General features: G+C 38.8%; 1 protein-coding gene across 3 annotated transcripts in view; it reads right to left on the reverse strand.

Moving 5' to 3' along the window:
- The window catches only part of zgc:172282 (leucine-rich repeat and fibronectin type III domain-containing protein 1-like protein), a 532,113-nt gene extending 510,842 nt beyond the window's left edge, over positions 1 to 21,271 (reverse strand). For 2 of the 3 annotated variants that reach the window (XM_062068089.1, XM_062068090.1), the window contains exon 1: positions 20,832 to 21,271. The gene's annotated coding sequence lies outside the window, so the exon portion shown is untranslated. The remainder of the gene's footprint in view (positions 1 to 20,831) is intronic. The other variant, XM_062068091.1, reaches the window with a different exon arrangement.
- Positions 21,272 to 21,778: the final 507 nt, after the last annotated feature.

Below are 21,778 nucleotides of genomic sequence, written 5' to 3' on the forward strand. Positions count from 1 at the left end.
TCGAAACGGACCAAAACTGATGTTTTTAGGCCAAATCGGGATTTACGATATATACGGGTATTTTAAACGAAAACACCACATTCCTGCTTCTACCAGAGTTCTGAAAATTACTTTGAAAAAGTAATTCATTACAGTTACTTGTTACTTAACCAAAAAAGTCGTTTCATTAATAATGGAATTACTCTTTAATAAAACGGGAAATGGTCGGAACAAAGGCACACTACTACCGATTGAAAAGAAACCGGTACGGCGGTATTGTCTCAAATATATCTCTGGTCCAAATAAGTAGTTAATGAGCATTCCTCAACTTTCTCAGTCTTTTTTGCCACGTGTGCCAGCTTTTTTGAAACATGTTGCAAGCATCGAATTCCAGATGAGCTAATATTTGCAAAAAATAACAACGTTTTCCAGTTCGAACGTTAAATATCTTGTCTTTTTAGTCCATTCAATTGAATATAAGTTGAAAAGGATTTGTAATAATAATAATAGCCTCTCCATGGCAAATCCTATGGAAATTAGCATCAAGCTAACACATTTTGGAAGCGTAGAACCTTACTATATGTTTGAGTGTTTTTTAGCACGCATACTTGCGCCCTACAATGCTATTAGTAGCCTGTCTATGGCAAATCCTATGGAAATTAGCATCAAGCTGATGCATTTTGGAAGCGTAAAGCGTTGCTATATGTTTTGAGTGTTTTTTAGCAAGCATACTTGCGCCCAACAAAGTGTTTATACTGTAAGTACGGTGCTTATCACACACCAGCTATTTGATTGTAACATTTGTTTGGATGTGTGGAAATCGCCATGTGAAATCTCTAATGCTATATGTTTGAGTGTTTTCTAGCAAGCATACTTGCGCCCTACAAAGTGTTTATACTGTAAGTAATGTGCTTATCACACCAGATGTTTGATTGTAACATTGTTGAAATCGCCATGTAAAATCGCTAATGCTAATAGTAGCCTGTTTATAGCAAATCCTATGGAAATTAGCATCAAGCTAACGCATTTTGGAAGCGTAAAACCTTGCTATATGTTTGAGCATGCATACTTGCGCCCTACAAAGTGTTTATACTGTAAGTACTGTGCTTATCACACCTGATGTTTGATTGTAACATTCATTTAGAGGTGTTGAAATCGCCATGTAAAATCGCTAATGCTAATAGTAGCCTGTCTATGGAAAATCCTATGGAAATTAGCATCAAGCTATTGCATTTTGGAAGCGTAAAACCCTGCTATATGTTTGAGTGTTTTTTAGCAAGCATACTTGCGCCTTACAAAGTGTTTATACTGTAAGTACTGTGCTTATCACACACCAGCTGTTTGATTGTAACATTCGTTTGGATGTGTTGAAATCGCCATGTAAAATCGCTAATGTATATGAGTGGATGACAAACGTTACGCGCAACTTATTTACCATTGGATTTTACGGAAAAAAAATCGCCGGATTCAGTAGCCATAAATTATTCTAACATTAATCCTCCGTGTTAGCGGCAATGTTTGTCACCAGTACCATTAGCGCCCATCATCCGAACGACAAAGCTAATTAATTTGTTTTTTCCCCCCCCAACAGCGCCATCCCTAGCGTCAGTACCCTGCAGAAGACTTTACACAAGCTGACATACTGGAGCTGTCAGGCAGGCTTTCAACATAATGGCTCCATTTATTTACATGCTCCCCAGCTCAAGATTATGTCAAAACTGTTTTACCTTAAAAAAAAAAAAAAAAAAAAAAAAAAAAAAAAAGCGCAAATAAGCAATTTCTCTTTCTGCTCCGCTAAAAAAAAAATCTAAAGCTGTCACCCCCAGAGACACATTTTCGGGACTTACAGGAAGCGGTGATATATCAGAGCAACACAGCACCTTTCTCGTGGTGTGCTGCTTGGCATGCAGCACACCACTCACTCCCCTCTCTCCTGGCATCAGTCCTCTCTCCATCTCTACACTTCTATTTATGTTTTTTTTTTTTTTTTTCTCTACTCCTCACGCTCAACGCCATCTCTCACTCCTTCTTCCCTGGCGAGCTGGAGATGTGCCGTCGAGCCGGCATCTGTCGTGGCGCCGCACGCAAACCGTGTCCGCATGTAAACCCCCGCCGTCCTCGTCCTTATCGCAACACGATCCCGCCCATTTCCAGGGTTGTCGTCGTACCCCGATTTCAGTAGTCGATACCTGTGAGTTTCCACGATTTCTTGGAACGTGTTTGATACCACCATGAAAATGAACGGAGCCCATGCACTTTTAAGTGCATTACGTACGTAGCCTGTCTAAGGCAAATCCTATGGAAATTAGCATCAAGCTAACGCATTTCGGAAGAGTAGAACATTACTATATGTTTGAGTGTTTTTTAGCAAGCATACTTGCGCCCTACAAAGTGTTTGTACTGTAAGTACTGTGCGTATCACACCAGATGTTTGATTGTAACATTCGTTTGGATGTGTTGAAATTGCCATGTGAAATTGCTAATGCTATATGTTTGAGTGTTTTCTAGCAAGCTTACTTGCGCCCTACAAAGTGTTTGTATTGTAAGTACTGCGCGTATCACACCTGATGTTTGATTGCAACATTCATTTAGAGGTGTCGAAATTGCCATGTAAAATCGCTAATGCTATTAGTAGCATGTCTATGGCAAATCCCATGGAAATTAGCATTAAGCTAACGCATTTTGGAAGAGTAGAACCTTACTATATGTTTGAATGTTTCTAGCAAACATACTTGCGCCCTACAAAGTGTTTATACTGTAAGCACTGTGCTTATCACACACCAGCTGTTTGATTGTAACATTCGTTTGGATGTGTTGAAATCGCCATGTAAAATCGCTAATGTCTATGGCAAATCCTATGGGAATTGGCATCAAGCTAACGCATTTTGGAAGAGTAGAACCTTACTATATGTTTGAGCATACTTGCGCCCTACAAAGTGTTTATACTGTAAGTACTGTGCTAATCACACACCAGCTATTGCCATGTAAAATCGCTAATGCTATTAGTAGCATGTCTATGGCAAATCCTATGGAAATTAGCATCAAGCTAACGCATTTTGGAAGATTAGAACCTTCCTATATGTTTGAGCGTTTTCTAGTAAGCATACTTGCTTCCTACAAAGTGTTTATACTGTAAGTACTGTGCATATCACACACCAGCTGTTTGATTGTAACATTCGTTTGGATGTGTGGAAATCGCCATGTAAAATCGCTAATGTCTATAGCAAATCCTATGGATATTAGCATCAAGCTAACACATTTTGGAAGAGGAGAACCTTACTATATGTTTGAGCATACTTGCGCCCTACAAAGTGTTTGTACTGTAAGTACTGTGCTTATCACACCAGATGTTTGATTGTAACATTCATTTAGAGGTGTCGAAATTGCCATGTAAAATCGCTAATGCTATTAGTAGCATGTCTATGGCAAATCCCATGGAAATTAGCATCAAGCTAACGCATTTCGGATGAGTGGAACCTTACTATATATTCGAGCATACTTGTGCCCTACAAAGTGTTTATATTGTAAGCACTGTGCTTATCACACACCAGCTGTTTGATTGTAACATTCGTTTGGATGTGTTGACATCGCCATGTAAAATTGCTAATGCTATTAGTAGCCTGTCTATGGCAAATCCTATGGAAATTAGCATCAAGCTAACGCATTTTGGAAGAGTAGAACATTACTATCTGTTTCAGTGTTTTCTAGCAAGCATACTTGCTTTGTTGGTGTTGATTATCCTACTTGTATCTTCTTTTTTTTTCATTTGTTTTATTCATGAGCGCTCAGCTTTTGTTTCCAGTCACACAAAACAGAAAGCAAGTTAAACCCTTTTCATCCCAGTCTTCCTCCATCTTTCAAATATTTGCCTTTCTGCCGCAACCACATTACAGGCCACCTCTGGCGGGCTTTTTATTTTTTATGATTTCATTTAAAATATGTGGAAATAGAAACATCACTGCGGGCAGCAATGCGAGCCTGAGATTGGACCGACAGTATATCACTCCCCCACGGAGATGAAACAGTATTTTTCCCATCTTTTCCCGCCCAATTGCAATTTGTGGATTTTTCTCCGGCTCGATCCCCCGACGTGATCCCGTGAAAAACAAGGCGTGGTGTTCTGCAGAAGTCGCGACATTTGGCCCGAACTCGGCTACATGAGCAGAAACGGGTGGAAACAATGAGCCGTTTTACGAGCGCCTGGAAGACATGTTGCGCCAGGACAGCTATTTTGTGCCACATAAAGACTTTATTTGATCATACTCCCAGAGAAGGTAGACTGAAGGGGTAGTTGCAAAGGTATATGTTCTACAACTAGATGAGGCAATTCCTGAGGGAATTGCATGTGAATGCTCCAATGCTGAAGTTGAACTGAAATCCTGGAATTTTTTTTAGAAATGTTGAACAGGCTGAATATTTTGAAATCGGAACAGTTTGAATCAGATGAAAAATGTGGGAGTTGTGGAACTTTAAAGAATGTCCCATTGTCCCAAATATTTCCCAAAATTGTGGGAATTTCGGGAAAAGCGGGAATTTGTTTGAAAATGGTCAAAAACTTGAATGGTCTGAATGAGTTGAAATGGTTGGAGTTGGAATTTTTCAAATCGGTCGAGAAATGTTGAAGAAGTAACATGTTGAATTGAGAAATGGCCTCGCGGAATTCCTGGAATTTCGGGAAAACCGGGAACTTTTCCAGTTCAAAAAACAACTTAAGAGGAATGTTTCGACGGCGGAACGGTTGAAATGCGTTGCAAAATGTGGAAGGAGTAATCGCCGGAGGAAAAAAGGGTGGAAATAGGGCTTTGGAAAACCAGGAATTATGGAAAACCCTGGAATTTTGTTTAGAAATGTTGAAGTAGAGCACACAATTCCCGAACAGGCTGAATATTTTGAAGTTGGAACAGTTTGAATGAGATGAAAAATGTGGGAGTTGTGGATCTTTGAAGAATGTCCCATTGTCCCAAATATTTCCCAAAATTGTGGGAATTTCGGGAAAAGCGGGAATTTGTTTGAAAATGGTCAAAAACTTGAATGGTCTGAATGAGTTGAAATGGTTGGAGTTGGAATTTTTGAAATCGGTCGAGAAATGTTGAAGTAGTAACATGTTGAATTGAGAAATGGTATCACTGAATTCCTGGAATTTCGGGAAAACCGGGAATTTTTCCAGTTAAAAAAAAAAGGATTAAGAGGAATGTTTTAATGGTAAAACGGTTGAAATGCGTTGAAAAATGTGGAAGAAGTAGTCGCCAGAAAAAAGGGTGAAAATAGGAAATTCCTTGAATTTTCGGGGAAAAACGGGAACTTTTCCAGTTCAAAAACCAACTTAAAAGGAATGTTTTGACGGCGGAACGGTTGAAATGCGTTGCAAAATGTGGAAGGAGTAGTCGCCAGAGGAAAAAAGCGTGGAAATAGGGCTTTGGAAAACCAGGAATTCTGGAAAATCCTGGAATTTTGTTTAGAAATTATGAAGTAGAGCACACAATACCCGAACAGGCTAAATATTTTGAAGTTGGAACAGTTTGAATCAGATGAAAAATGTGGGAGTTGTGGATCTTTGAAGAATGTCCCATTGTCCCAAATATTTCCTGAAATTGTGGGGATTTCGGGAAAAGCGGGAATTTGTTTGAAAATGCTTCAAAAACTTGAATGGTCTGAATGAGTTGAAATGGTTGGAGTTGGAATTTTTCAAATCGGTTGAGAAATGTTGAAGAAGTAACATGTTGAATTGAGAAATGGCATTGCGGAATTCCTGGAATTTCGGGAAAACCGGGAACTTTTCCAGTTCAAAAAACAACTTAAGAGGAATGTTTCGACGGCGGAACGGTTGAAATGCGTTGCAAAATGTGGAAGGAGTAGTCGCCAGAGGAAAAAAGGGTGGAAATAGGGCTTTGGAAAACCAGGAATTCTGGAAAATCCTGGAATTTTGTTTAGAAATGTTGAAGTAGAGCACACAATTTAAAAAAAAGCGGGAATTTGTTTGAAAATGGTTCAAAAACTTGAATGGTCTGGTTGAGTTGAAATGGTTGGTGTTGGAATGTTTCAAATCGGTCGAGAAATGTTGAAGTAGTAACATGTTGAATTGAGAAATGGCATCACGGAATTCCTGGAATTTCGGGGAAAACCGGGAACTTTTCCAGTTCAAAAAACAACTTAAGAGGAATGTTTCGACGGCGGAACGGTTGAAATGCGTTGCAAAATGTGGAAGGAGTAGTCGCCAGAGGAAAAAAGGGTGGAAATAGGGCTTTGGAAAACCAGGAATTCTGGAAAATCCTGGAATTTTGTTTAGAAATGTTGAAGTAGAGCACACAATTCCCGAACAGGCTGAATATTTTTAAGTTGGAACAGTTTGAATGAGATGAAAAATGTGGGAGTTGTGGAACTTTGAAGGATGTCCCATTGTCCCAAATATTTCCCAAAATTGTGAGAATTTCGGGAAAAGCGGGAATTTGTTTGAAAATGGTCAAAAACTTGAATGGTCTGAATGAGTTGAAATGGTTGGAGTTGGAATTTTTCAAATCGGTCGAGAAATGTTGAAGTAGTAACATGTTGAATTGAGAAATGGCATCACGGAATTCCTGGAATTTCGGGGAAAACCGGGAACTTTTCCAGTTCAAAAAACAACTTAAGAGGATTGTTTCAACGGCGGAACGGTTGAAATGCGTTGCAAAATGTGGAAGGAGTTGTCGCCAGAGGAAAAAAGCGTGGAAATAGGGCTTTGGAAAACCAGGAATTCTGGAAAATCCTGGAATTTTGTTTAGAAATGTTGAAGTAGAGCACACAATTCCCGAACAGGCTAAATATTTTGAAGTTCAAACAGTTTGAATCAGATGAAAAATGTGGGAGTTGTGGATCTTTGAAGAATGTCCCATTGTCCCAAATATTTCCCGGAATTGTGGGGATTTCGGGAAAAGCGGGAATTTGTTTGAAAATGGTTCAAAAACTTGAATGGTCTGAATGAGTTGAAATGGTTGGAGTTGGAATTTTTCAAATTGGTCGAGAAATGTTGAAGAAGTAACATGTTGAATTGAGAAATGGCATCACGGAATTCCTGGAATTTCGGGGAAAACCGGGAACTTTTCCAGTTCAAAAAACCACTTAAGAGGAATGTTTCGACGGCGGAACGGTTGAAATGCGTTGCAAAATGTGGAAGGAGTAGTCGCCAGAGGAAAAAAGGGTGGAAATAGGGCTTTGGAAAACCAGGAATTCTGGAAAATCCTGGATTTTTTTTTTAAATTTTCAGGATGGTGCAATGTGTTTAAAGTGGAAACGGTGGAAGTTTGAAAAATGGCCAATTCATTTTGAATGGGAAAAATGTCCCGGAAAACCTGGAATGCTGAGAATTTTGGGAAATTCTGAGAATTTTGGGAAATTTTTCAACATCACTGTGGAGTTATTGAGTCTGTTTAGCTGATTGGAGAGCTAGCTTCCGCAGTTAGTGGGTCCATGGCGATGACTTCTGTTTTGTTCGATCAGCCGTTTTACTGCCGTGTTACAGACACCATTTGGAAATAATTAACCTCTTAAGGCCCAAGCTGTTTGTTTACATGCTTTTTTTAATTTTTATTTGCTATTTGGGCTTATTGGACCCTAATTAGAATAAAAACTAAAAATCCATTGTACGTTATATTCTTCTGACACCACCAGATGGCAGTATAAGTGTCCATATGTCGGCATAAGACGCCAATTCAGTAGTGTACACAATTTTGGAAATAAGCGCTAAAAGGTGCACCAATATAAGAGCTAAAAGGTGTACCAACCACCGGGCCGATTGGTACCGGGCCGCGCAAGAAATAAAAATAAAAATAAATGTTTTATTTTATTTTTTATTTTTTTTTTTATTAAATCAACATAAAAAACACAATATATACATTATATATCAATATAGATCAATACAGTCTGAAGGGATACAGTCCGTAAGCACACATGATTGTATTTCTTTATGAAAAAAATAAAAATAAAAAATATATTTTTATTTTTATTTATTTCCTGTGCGGCCCGGTACCGGTCCGCGGACTGATTGGTACTGGGCCGCACAATAAAAAAAATAAAAATAAAATAAAAAATATATATATATTGTTTTATATATTAAATCAACATAGAAAACACAATATATACATTATATATCAATATAGATCAATACAGTCTGCAGGGATACAGTCCGTAAGCACACATGATTGTATTTCTTTATCAATCAATCAATCAATGTTTATTTATATAGCCCTAAATCACAAGTGTCTCAAAGGGCTGCACAAGCCACAACGAAAAAAATAAAAATAAAAACTATATATATATATATTTATTTTATTTTTTTTATTTTTATTTTTTTTTCTTGTGCGGCCCGGTACCGGTCCGCGGACCGATTGGTTCCGGGCCGCACAAGAAAAAATAAAAATAAAAAAATATATATACATATATATGTATATTTGTTTATATTAAATCAACATAAAAAACACAATTTATACATTATATATCAATATAGATCAATACAGTCTGAAGGGATACAGTCCGTAAGCACACATGATTGTATTTCTTTATGAAAAAAATAAAAATAAAAAATATATTTTAAATTTTTTTTTTATTTCTTGTGCGACCCGGTACCGGTCCGCGGACTGATTGGTACCGGGCCGCACAAGAAAAAAAAGAAGAAAAAAAAATATATATATATATTTTTTTTCTTTTTTATGTTAAATCACATAAAAAACACAATATATACATTATATATCAATATAGATCAATACAGTCTGAAGGGATACAGTCCGTAAGCACACATGATTGTATTTCTTTATGAAAAAAAACACAAAAAAAACTACCCCCGCCCCCCCCCCAGTCCATGGGACAAATTTTTAGCTACAAAGAGGTTGGGGACCACTGCTTTCGAGGTTAAGGTATAAATAAACATTTACAGAATATTTCTGTGTAAATAACTCCTTTCACAACATATCTACGGCTTATAGTCCAGTGCGGCTAATATATGGAAAACATGTTTTCACCCTAAAATTTAGGAGGTGTGGCTTATATGCCGGTGCGCTCTATAGTCCGGAAAATTCTGTAAATTTCATCTGCAGATGTAGTTCTGTTGTAGTTGTAAAAAATGTATAATTATACGCCGAAATACCAAATAACATCCAGGTTGATAACGGGTTGAAAAACACTCGCAAGGGATTTCTGTTAAATTTGTTGTAAAGTGCATTGTGGGGCGACATGGATCTGGCGGTAGAGTAGTCGGACCCCACTCTGTGACCTTGCAGAAGTGTCCTTGAGCAAGACACTGAACCCCTCAGTAGGTGAAGGTTGCAAAAGTGTCCAAATGCTCCGAGCACCAGGATGGTAGAAAAGCGGCCGACAAGTGTAATCCATTTACAGAAGCGTTCACTCCTCCCGGGTCCTTTTGCTCCCTCCCGGTGCCCGTAAGCAGGTCTAATGCGCGTGGCAAAGCCGCCACTCACAGACGTGTTGGTTTTTTTTCCCCACCGCCAACGAGTTGCCGCAATCGCCTTCGGACGAACAAACCAAGAAGCCAACAATGCAATCGGAACTTCTGGCGTTGAGCTGTAGCGCTTGGCGGCGTTTTCACAGCTAACCCGGAAATGTAACACTTTGTGGGGGTTTTTTTTTTTGCTTGTAATTGCAGCGCCTCACTAGAATCATCCCGAGGACAGGCTCCAAACTCACGTGGGTCGTGCGTGGATCCTTTTTTCAAGAAGGCAGACTTTGCCGTTCCGTGTGGTATTACAGATTGCACAATGTGTTATATGAACACTCGTGGAAATATATATATATATAATTTATTATCATTCTAGAACCTACAAAGAGCCATTTAAGCCCATTTCCCACCAAATAAATCCCTAAAATAACAATAATGTCCTTTTTTTTTTTTTAATATTAATCCAAAGAATGAATGCAGAATAATACAATAATAGTACAATTCTGATTCCAAAACCGGCCCAGCAACATACAGACACATATAGACACACATATAGACACACATATAGACACACATATAGACACACAAATAGACCCATACAGTGTACACCCATATAGACACACATATAGACACATATAGACACACAAATAGACACATATAGACACACATATAGACATATATAGACACACATTTGGACACATTTAGACACATATAGACACACATACAGACACATATAGACACATATGGACACACATTTGGACACATTTAGACACATATAGACACACATATAGACACGTATAGACACATTTAGACACGTATAGACACACATACAGACACATATAGACACATATAGACACATATACAGACATATAGACACATATCGACACACATTTGGACACATATAGACACACATATAGACACACATATAGACACATATAGACACATTTAGACACATATAGACACACATACAGACACATATAGACACATATAGACACGTATGCAGACATATAGACACATATCGACACACATATAGACACATTTAGACACATATAGACACACATACAGACACATATAGACACATATAGACACGTATGCAGACATATAGACACATATCGACACACATATAGACACATTTAGACACATATAGACACACATACAGACACATATAGACACACATACAGACACATATAGACACACATATAGACACACATTGGGACACACATGGACACATATGGACACACATTTGGACACATTTAGACACATATAGACACATTTAGACACATTTAGACACATATAGACACACATATAGACACACATATAGACACACATTGGGACACACATATAGACCCATACAGTATAGACACACGTATAGACACATTTATAGACACACATTTAGACACACATTAGGACACACATTCAGTATAGACCCATACAGTATAAACACACATATAGACACATTTATAGACACATTTACACACATAGAGACACATACAGTATAGACCCACATATAGACACACATATAGACACATATAGACACACAAATAGACAAATATACACACACAAATAGACAAATATACACACACAAATAGACACATATAGCCACACAAACAGACACATATAGACACACATTTGGACACATTTAGACACTTATAGACACATTTAGAAACATATAGACACACATATAGACACATATAGGCACACATTTGGACACATTTGGACACATTTAGACACATATAGACACACATTTAGACACATATAGACACACATATAGACACACATATAGACACATATAGACACACATAGACACATATAGACACATATATAAATTTTCCTGAGGGAACTCTCCTGAAGGAATCAATAAAGTACTATCTATCTATCTATATAGACACAAATATAGACACACATATAGACACATACAGACACATATAGACACATATAGACACACATATATAGACACACATATAGACCCATTTAGACACACATTTAGACACATTTAGACACATATAGACATACAGACACATATAGACACACATATAGACACACATATAGACACATATAGACACACATTTGGACACATTTAGACACATATAGACACACATATAGACACACATATAGACACATATAGACACACATTTGGACACATTTAGACACATATAGACACACATATAGACACATATAGACACATATAGACACACATATAGACACACATATAGACACAAATAGACACACATATAGACACACATATAGACACGTATAGACACACATATAGACACATATAGACACACATTTGGACACATTTAGACACATATAGACACACATATAGACACATATAGACACATATAGACACACATATAGACACACATATAGACACATATAGACACACATATAGACACACATATAGACACATATAGACACACATTTGGACACATTTAGACACATATAGACACACATATAGACACATATAGACACATATAGACACACATATAGACACATATATACACATATATAGACCCACATATAGACACATATAGACACACATATAGACACATATAGACATATTTGGTCACACATATAGACACACATATAGACACATATAGACACATTTAGACACATATAGACACACATATAGACACATATAGACACATATAGACACACATATAGACACATATATAGACCCACATATAGACACATATAGACAAACATATAGACACATATAGACACATATAGACACACATATAGACACATATAGACACAAATATAGACACACATATAGACACATACAGACACATATAGACACATATAGACACACATATAGACACACATATAGACACAAATATAGACACACATATAGACACATACAGACACATATAGACACATATAGACACACATATATAGACACACATATAGACCCATTTAGACACACATATAGACACATAAAGACACACATTTAGAAATTGCCAATATTTATTGACATTTTGTGTGAAAAGGCAAGCCACAGGGAGCCGCAGGTTGCAGAACCCCTGCACTAAAGCACTTGCAGGGGTGACTCAACCGATTGAACCAATCTTGGAGTTTGTGAGATGAGAAGCCGCGGTAAAATTAGGCGTCTTCTATTAATTACACGTCGTTAATTTGAACGCCCTCCCTGGTCCTTGAACTTCGCTGGAGAGAGAGAGAGAAGCTCAGACAGAAGAGTTCTGCACCGTCGGCTTTTCCAGCCGCCGATAAAGTGTTTAGAGACTGCTTTTCTTTTCTTAACGGGGCCTTTTTTTTCCCCCCCACAAGTAGCTCGTGTGCGGCGTTTTACTGTGCACGCGACAGGAAGCAGATTGTCCTTCTGCGCCCGTGCCTCTGGTTCCTAGAACATCGACCATCGACCTTCGTAGGCCAGCAGAATGGCCAAAGTTCCATCTGTCCTTCGACTCCGCTAAAAGAGTCTGCGCTCGCATGAGAAGTGGCTGAAGTACAAAGCTCTTTTATTCACCCCGTCAAGCACAAAAGGTTAAGGTCGGGTCTGCATCCGTGTTTTTTTTCAGGTAATAAGGGTGTTCGCAGTGGAATCGGGCTTCATAATCAGCAAGAAATGAATGCTGAAAAGCCGAACTTAAATGCTAGCAATTAGCACGCTAGCCAGATAGCGTCAAGTAAAACAACATATGGGGGTAAACCCGCAAAGTGAGCAAAAACAAAAGGCTGGGATGCTAACCGTTAGCATGCCTGAAAGAACTAAACATTTGACTCTGGCAAAACTTAGCGTTAGCGTTAGCATATCAGCAATTGACTATCATTTTTGGAATGGCATGAATGGGTTGAGAAATGTGTAAGTAGTTACACTCTTAATAAAGTAATAAATCATGATTTAAATATATATATATATATATATATATATATATCATACTTGCCAACCTTGAGACCTCCAATATCGGGAGGTGGGGGGTGGGGCGGGCGTGGTTGGGGGTGTGGTTATTTACAGCTAGAATTCACCAACTCGAGTATTTCATATATATTTCATATATATATATATATATATATATATATATATATATATATATATATATATATATATATATATATATATATATATATATGAAATACTTGACTTTCAGTGAATTCTAGCTATATATATATATATATATATATATATATATATATATATATGTATATATATGTATGTGTGGGAAAAATTACAAGACTATTTCATCTCTACAGGCCTGTTTCATGAGGGGTTTTCCTCAATCCTCAGGAAATCTCCTGAGGATTGAGGAAAACATATATAAGATATATTTTATTTTATACGCTAGGCTAAGCCACAGCGCCTCAAATGTTATCTTTTTTTTGTAAACTGAATTTATTAGGAAAAACATGAAAAAAAAGTAGTATTTTATATCTCCTGAGGATTGAGGAAAACCCCTCATGAAACAGGCCTGTAGAGATGAAATAGTCTTGTGATTTTTCCCACACATACATATTACGCTCTACCACGGTATCGAGCACTATTTTTTGGATATCTAATTAAGACATATATATGTATATATATATATATATATATATATATATATATATATATATATATATATATATATATATATATATATATATATATATATATATATATATATATATATATATATATATATATATATATATATATATATATATATATATATATATTTATTTATTTTATTTACATAGGAAAAAATAAAAAATACTTGAATTTCAGTGTTCCGTCGGCTATCCATTAGATGGCAGTATTGTCCTGTTTAACTTCTCCGTTCATTGGGCAGGCAAGCTGTTTATATTGTGGGAAAGCGGACGTGAGAACAGGCTGTCCCCACTCAGTCTCAGGTCCGCATTGAGCTGGAGGAGGCGTGGCCTCCAGCTCCGGCTGAATACCGGGAGTTTGTCGGGAGAAAATCTCTGCCGGGAGGTTGTCGGGAGAGGCGCTGAATACCGGGATTCTCCCGCTAAAACGGGAGGGTTGGCAAGTATGATATATATATATATATATATATATATATATATATATATATATATATATATATATATATATATATATATATATATATATATATATATATATATATATATATATATATATATATATATATATATATATATATATATATATATATATATATATATATATATATATATATATGTACAGTATATATATATATATAAATACAAAAATAGATATACAGATTTATTATTCCGCCCTTGCTAATTGTGCGCAGATAGTTAACCGCGTGAAAAAAACAGACGCTCCGGAAGCTTTGTTGAGGATTGATGTTCCCTCTTTTTGAATGCTTTTCCTTTTCTTAGTTTTATGTCTTTACACTTCTTCCGTCATTTAGGCTTGTGAGACTGAAAATACAAGCTAAAATAAACAAGACAAAACTATATCATCATTTTACGTAAAATTAATTAAAAAGCAAATGACTAACATTTGTCAGGAGCATTTTGACTTTGGAGTAGTTTGAATCGGTTGAGAAATGTGGAAATAGTAACACTATTAATAAAATGATAAATCATGAAAAAAAATGTAATATATACAAAAATAGATGTACTGAAAAGTCCTGGATAAGTGGAATGTTTTGATTCTCATGATCTGTCAGAGTAGGTCAGGGATAATCCACTCCGCCGCTCCCAGTCTGTGGAACGCTCTTCCTGACCACCTGAGGGCACCACAGACTGTGGATGCTTTTAAAGAAGGCTTAAAAACCCTTCTTTTTAAAAAAGCCCCTTTTTTTTTAGATATATGCATACTAGTTCTAGCTATTTGGCTGTTCTAGTTTTTATTCATTTTTATTTTTTCATTATCTTTTTTTTACTTCATTTTTTAATTTTTTTAATTTTTATTTTTTTTAATTTTTTTTAATGCACTGTAGCAATTTGAGGTTGTTCACTCAATGTAAAGTGCTTTTTACAAATAAAATATATTATTATTATTATTATTATTATTATTAAGAGTACACTTCTTCCGTGTACATTTAGGCTTGTGAGACTAAAAATATAAACTAAAATAATCATGACAAAACTATAACGTCCATTGTGTATTTTACGTAAAATTAGTTAAAAAGCAAATGACTAACATTTTTCAGAAAAATTTTGACTTTGAAATAGTGTGAATTGGTTGGCAAATGTGGAAGTAGTAACACTCTTAAAAAAGTAATAAATCATGATTTATTTTATTTTATTTGTATTTATTTTTTTATATATATACAAAAATAGATGTACTGAAAAGTCCTGGATAAGTGGAATGTTTTTGTCAGAAAACACTGTCAATAAATGCATTATTCCGCCCTTGCTAATCGTGCGCAGATAGTTAACCGCATGAAAAAAAACAGACGCTTCGGAAGCTTTGTTGACGATTGATGTTTCTTATTTTTGAATGATTTTACCTGCCTTAGTTTTATTTCTTTACACTTCTGCCTTCATTTAGGGTGGTGAGACTAAAAATATAAACTAAAATAAACATGACAAAACTATAAGGTCCATTGTGTATTTTACGTAAAATTAGTTAAAAAGCAATTGACTAACATTTTTCAGGAGCATTTTGACTTTGGAATAGTATGAATCGGTTGAGAAATGTGGAAGTAGTAACACTCTTAATAAAGTAATAAATCATGAAAACAAATATTAGTTTTATATATATACAAAAATAGATAGCTGCCAGTTTTTTACAGTGCAGTACTGTAAATGGAAAAAAACTGTACCACTGTGGTTTTTATAGTAAAATTCAGGGGACTGAGCAGCTAGTTTATTCAACGATAAATCTCTGTTTTTAAAACATGCATTACTGTAAATTGAAAAACTGTACCACTGTCATTTTTACTGTACAATTCAGGTGACTGCTAGTTTGTTTTTGTTTTTTTGGGGGGCGGGGGGTTGTACTCACGAATCTGTTTTTTACAGTGCATTACTGTAAATTAACTGTTATTTTTACATTAAAATTCAGGTTGTTGTTTTTTTACTGTAAAGTCGACCGTCATTTTTACAGTGCAGTACTGTAAATTGAAAGATGGTACCACTGTTATTTTTACATAAAAATTTAGGTTTTTTTTTTACTGTAAAATCGACCGTCGTTTTTACAGTGCAGTACTGTAAATTGACTATTATTTTTACATTAAAATTCAGGTGATCAGCTGCCAGTTTTTTGGGGTTTTTTTTACCGTAAAATCGACTGTCGTTTTTACAGTGCAGTACTGTAAATGGAAAAAAACTGTACCACCGTGGTTTTTACAGGAGAATTCAGGCGACTGAGCAGCTAATTTATTCATCGATAAATCTGTTTTTACTGTAAATTGAACAACTGTACCACTGTCATTTTTACAGTAGAATTCAGGTGACTGCTTTTTTTTTGGGGGGGGGGGGGGGGGGTTATCGATAAATCTATTTTTTACAGTGCATTACTGTAAATTGACTGTTATTTTTACATAAAAATTCAGGGTTTTTTTTTACTGTTAAATAGACCTTCATTTTTACAGTGCAGTACTGTAAATTAAAAGATGGTACCACTGTTATTTTTACATAAAAATTCAGGGGTTTTTTTACCGTAGAATCGACCGTCGTTTTTACAGTGCAGTACTGTAAATTGACTATTATTTTTACATTAAAATTCAGGTGATCAGCTGCCAGTTTTTTGTTTTTTTTTTACCGTAAAATCGAATGTCATTTTTACAGTGCAGTACTGTAAATGGAAAGAAAACTGTACCACCGTGGTTTTTACAGTAAAATTCAGGCGACTGAGCAGCTAATTTATTCAACGATAAATCTCTGTTTTTAAAACATGCATTACTGTAAATTGAAAAACTGTACCACTGTCATTTTTACAGAAGAATTCAGGCGACCGCTAGTTTTTATTTTTGGGGTGGGGGGATTTGTATCAATATATCTGTTTTTTACAGTGCATTACTGTAAATTGACTGTTATTTTTACATTAAAATTCAGGGTTTTTTCCTGTAAAATCGACCTTAATTTTTACAGTGCAGTACTGTAAATTAAAGGATGGTCCCACTGTTATTTCTACAAAAAAAATTCAGGGTTTTGTTTTACAGTAAAATCGACTGTCGTTTTTACAGTGCAGTACTGTAAAAGGAAAAAAAACTGTACCACCGTTGTTTTTACAGTAGAATTCAGGCGACTGAGCAGTTAGTTTATTTATCGATAAATCAATGATTTTAAAACATGCAGTACTGTAAAATGAAAAACTGTACCACTGTCATTTTTACAGTAAAATTATTGTGATTGAGCTGCCGGTCGTGGTTGTCTTTGTTTTTACAGTTCATTACTGTAAATTAAAAAAAAAACGGTACCAATGTTGTTTTTACGGTAGAATTCTGGTGACTGAGCTGCTAGTCGTTGATGTCGTTGTTTTTACAGTGCTTTACTGTAAATGGAAAAACGGTACAACTGTTGTTTTTGTTGTACAATTCAGGCGACTGCTAGTTTTTTGGGGGGTTTTGAGTATCGATAAATCCGTTTTTTTTACAGTGCTTTACTGTAAATTGACTGTTGTTTTTACATTGAAATTCAGGGTAAAATCGACTGTCGTTTTTACAGTGCAGTACTGTAAATTGAAAAACAGCACCGCTGTAGTTTTACAGTAAAATCCAGGCGACTGAGCTGCTATTTTACCGTAAAATCGTGTCTCTGTTTACAGTGCAATAATATAAATTGAACTGTTGAAAAAAATTAAAAATAAAATAAAAACCTGCCGGCTCAGTCGTAAGAAAGTCACCGTAAAATCGACTGTCTTTACTGTCAAATGACCACTGGTATTTTACGGCAAAAAATGATGTCGCCAGAATGTTTACCATAAAATCTCCGGCTGGGTATTTCCCGTCAATGGCTATCCCGACATGAATTAAAATGTTGTTTTATGGCGGCGGAGCCCATGAAAATGCAAATGGAGGCCCTGTCAGGTGGAACCTGATGAGCTGACACAGCAACACTGACTTGGGTGCAGCGGCACCATAAATCCTGCGTGGCTCGCACGGGCACAGCAGGAGTAGACGCCAAGTCCTGCACCTGCACACTCCAATACGCATCTCTGCGTCACCTGGACCACCTTGTCCACCTTTTCCACCAGGACCACCTGGACCACCTTGTCCACCTTTTCCACCAGGACCACCTGGACCACTTTGTCCACCTTGCCCACCTTTTCCACCAGGACCACCTGGACCACTTTGTCCACCTTTTCCACCAGGACCACCTGGACCACCTTGTCCACCTTTTCCACCAGGACCACCTGGACCACTTTGTCCACCCCGTCCACCTTGTCTTGTCTACCTTGTCCACCTTGTCCACCTTGTCCACCTTCTCCACCTTGTCTACCTTGTCCACCCTGTCTACATTGTCCACCCTGTCCACCATCCACCTTGTCCACCTTGTCCACCTTGTCTTGTCTACCTTGTCCACCTTGTCCACCCTGTCTACCCTGTCCACCATCCACCTTGCCCACCTTGTCCACCTTGTCTTGTCTACCTTGTCCACCTTGTCCACCCTGTCTACCCTGTCCACCATCCACCTTGTCCACCTTGTCCACCTTGTCTTGTCCACCTTGTCCACCTTGTCCACCCTGTCCACCCTGTCCACCATCCACCTTGTCCACCTTGTCCACCTTGTCTTGTCTACCTTGTCCACCTTGTCCACCCTGTCTACCCTGTCCACCATCCACCTTGCCCACCTTGTCCACCTTGTCTTGTCTACCTTGTCCACCTTGTCCACCCTGTCTACCCTGTCCACCATCCACCTTGTCCACCTTGTCCACCTTGTCTTGTCCACCTTGTCCACCTTGTCCACCCTGTCCACCCTGTCCACCATCCACCTTGTCCACCTTGTCCACCTTGTCTTGTCTACCTTGTCCACCTTGTCCACCCTGTCTACCCTGTCCCCCTTGTCCACCCTGTCCACCTTGTCCACCTTCTCCACCTTGTCTACCTTGTCCACCCTGTCCACCTTGTCCACCTTCTCCACCTTGTCTACCTTGTCCACCCTGTCCACCCTGTCTACATTGTCCACCCTGTCCACCCTGTCCACCATCCACCTTGTCCACCTTGTCCACCTTGTCTTGTCTACCTTGTCCACCTTGTCCACCCTGTCTACCCTGTCCCCCTTGTCCACCCTGTCCATCATGACCACTTTGTCTACCCTGTCCACCTTGTTCAACTTGTCCATCTTGTCTTGTCTACATTGTCCACCTTGTCTACCCTGTCCACCCTGTCCACCAGTCCACCTTGTCCACCCTGTCTACCCTGTCCCCTTGTCCACCCTGTCCATAATGTCCACCCTGTCCACCAGTCCACCTTGTCCACCTTGTCTACCCTGTCCACCCTGTCCACCTTGTTCACCTTGTCCATCTTGTCTTGTCTACATTGTCCACCTTGTCTACCCTGTCCCCTTGTCCACCCTGTCCATAATGTCCACCCTGTCCACCCTGTCCACCAGTCCACCTTGTCCACCCTGTCTACCCTGTCCCCTTGTCCACCCTGTCCATAATGTCCACCCTGTCCACCAGTCCACCTTGTCCACCTTGTCTACCCTGTCCACCTTGTTCACCTTGTCCATCTTGTCTTGTCTACATTGTCCACCTTGTCCACCCTGTCTACCCTGTCCCCTTGACCACCCTGTCCATAATGTCCACCCTGTCCACCAGTCCACCTTGTCCACCTTGTCTACCCTGTCCACCCTGTCCACCTTGTTCACCTTGTCCATCTTGTCTTGTCTACATTGTCCACCTTGTCCACCCTGTCCACCAGTCCACCTTGTCCACCTTGTCCACTTTGTCCATCTTGTCTTGTCTACATTGTCCACCTTGTCCACCCTGTCCACCAGTCCACCTTGTCCACCCTGTCTACCTTGTCCACCCTGTCCACCCTGTCTACTTTGTCCACCCTGTCCACCAGTCCACCTTGTCCATCTTGTCTACCTTGTCCACCTTGTCCACCCTGTCCACCTTGTCCACCCTGTCCACCTTGTCTACCATGTCCACCCTGTCCACCTTGTCCACCCAGTCCACATTGTCCACCCTGTCCACCCTGTCCACCAGTCCACCCTGTCCACCTAGTCCACCAGTCCACCCTGTCCACCTTGTCCACCAGTCCACCCTGTCCACCCTGTCCACCAGTCCACCCTGTCCACCTTGTCCACCCTGTCTACCTTGTCCACCCTGTCCACCCTGTCCCTATCTCAAGTCCTTCAGTCTAGTCCGGTCCAACTTATTTCATAGTGTCTTCTAAATCCTGCTCAACTCAGACGCACAAATCTGCATTTTCTCCACAATCCACTCAGTGCATGTATTTAAAATAATAAAATAAAATAAAATAAAATAAAATAAAATAAAATAAAATAAAATAAAATAAAATAAAATAAAATAAAATGCCTTCCCACTTGCAGAGCATGAATGCGCCAAGACCACCTCACGTACCTGCGAGTCTCCTGCGTCCTCCGCGTCCGTCCACTCCCGCCAGGCGCACAATTCCACGCGTGAAATAATTCCACTCCCGGTCAGGTTTTTAGGTCCCCCCTTTAGGTCCGTTTGAGTCCAGACGAAGGAGCCACGGAGGGAACCCACCCGGTCCCACTCACGGTCCGCGGGCGGGAGGAAACGTCGCTAAACCGGCGCGCTCATCCGGTCTCCACGCGCGCGCCCTTTCCCCGCCTTTTAATCGGCCATCTGACCGGCGAATAATCGGCGACAAAATAACCTAAGAGGCGATTAAGGGAGAGTTTGGCAACATCTTCTTCCCCCTTTTGGTGCGCGCCTGTCCGGGCTGCACACTTGAATCCACGCGTGGCGCGATATCACCTCCTCGACGCAAGACAGGAAAAAAAAAAAAAGAAAAAAAAAAAAAAAAACCCGCACACAATTAAGTGACTTTGTCTTGACCTGTCTGTCCGTCCGCGGCGTGGCGTGAGACAGATGGCGGCGTCTGATACGGAGTCGAAAAGATAATTCCCCTTTTTTTTTTTAACCGGGCTGAAGATCGGACGCTCCCGCGCAGAAGAGCATCATCCTCGCTGTCGGCCGCGCCTGCGGTTACTTCCACGCGCACGCGCACAGTGCGGACGCGTGCGGCTTTTTGTCCCGGGAGCCGATGCGCGCCCACCCAGCAGCAACGGTGTGCGCGTGCGCGGCTTCTGGAACTCAGGACTTTTTTTTTTTTTTTTTTTTTTTTTTTTTAAGCACAATTCGTCATGATGAATAAAGCGTCACGTGACATGGCCGAGTCTACTATAGTGCGTGGACGCTGGCATTAGTGGGGCGAGAATTGCCGCATTGGTACTATTTGCCACCAGGGGGTGTGGATGAGTTATTTTATTGTATTTTTGTCCTCTTTTTTTTTAAAGTCGTTTTCTTCTTTTCTGACTTAT

The sequence above is a fragment of the Entelurus aequoreus genome, linkage group LG13 (assembly GCF_033978785.1).
Source record: "Entelurus aequoreus isolate RoL-2023_Sb linkage group LG13, RoL_Eaeq_v1.1, whole genome shotgun sequence".
NCBI lineage: Eukaryota > Metazoa > Chordata > Actinopteri > Syngnathiformes > Syngnathidae > Entelurus > Entelurus aequoreus.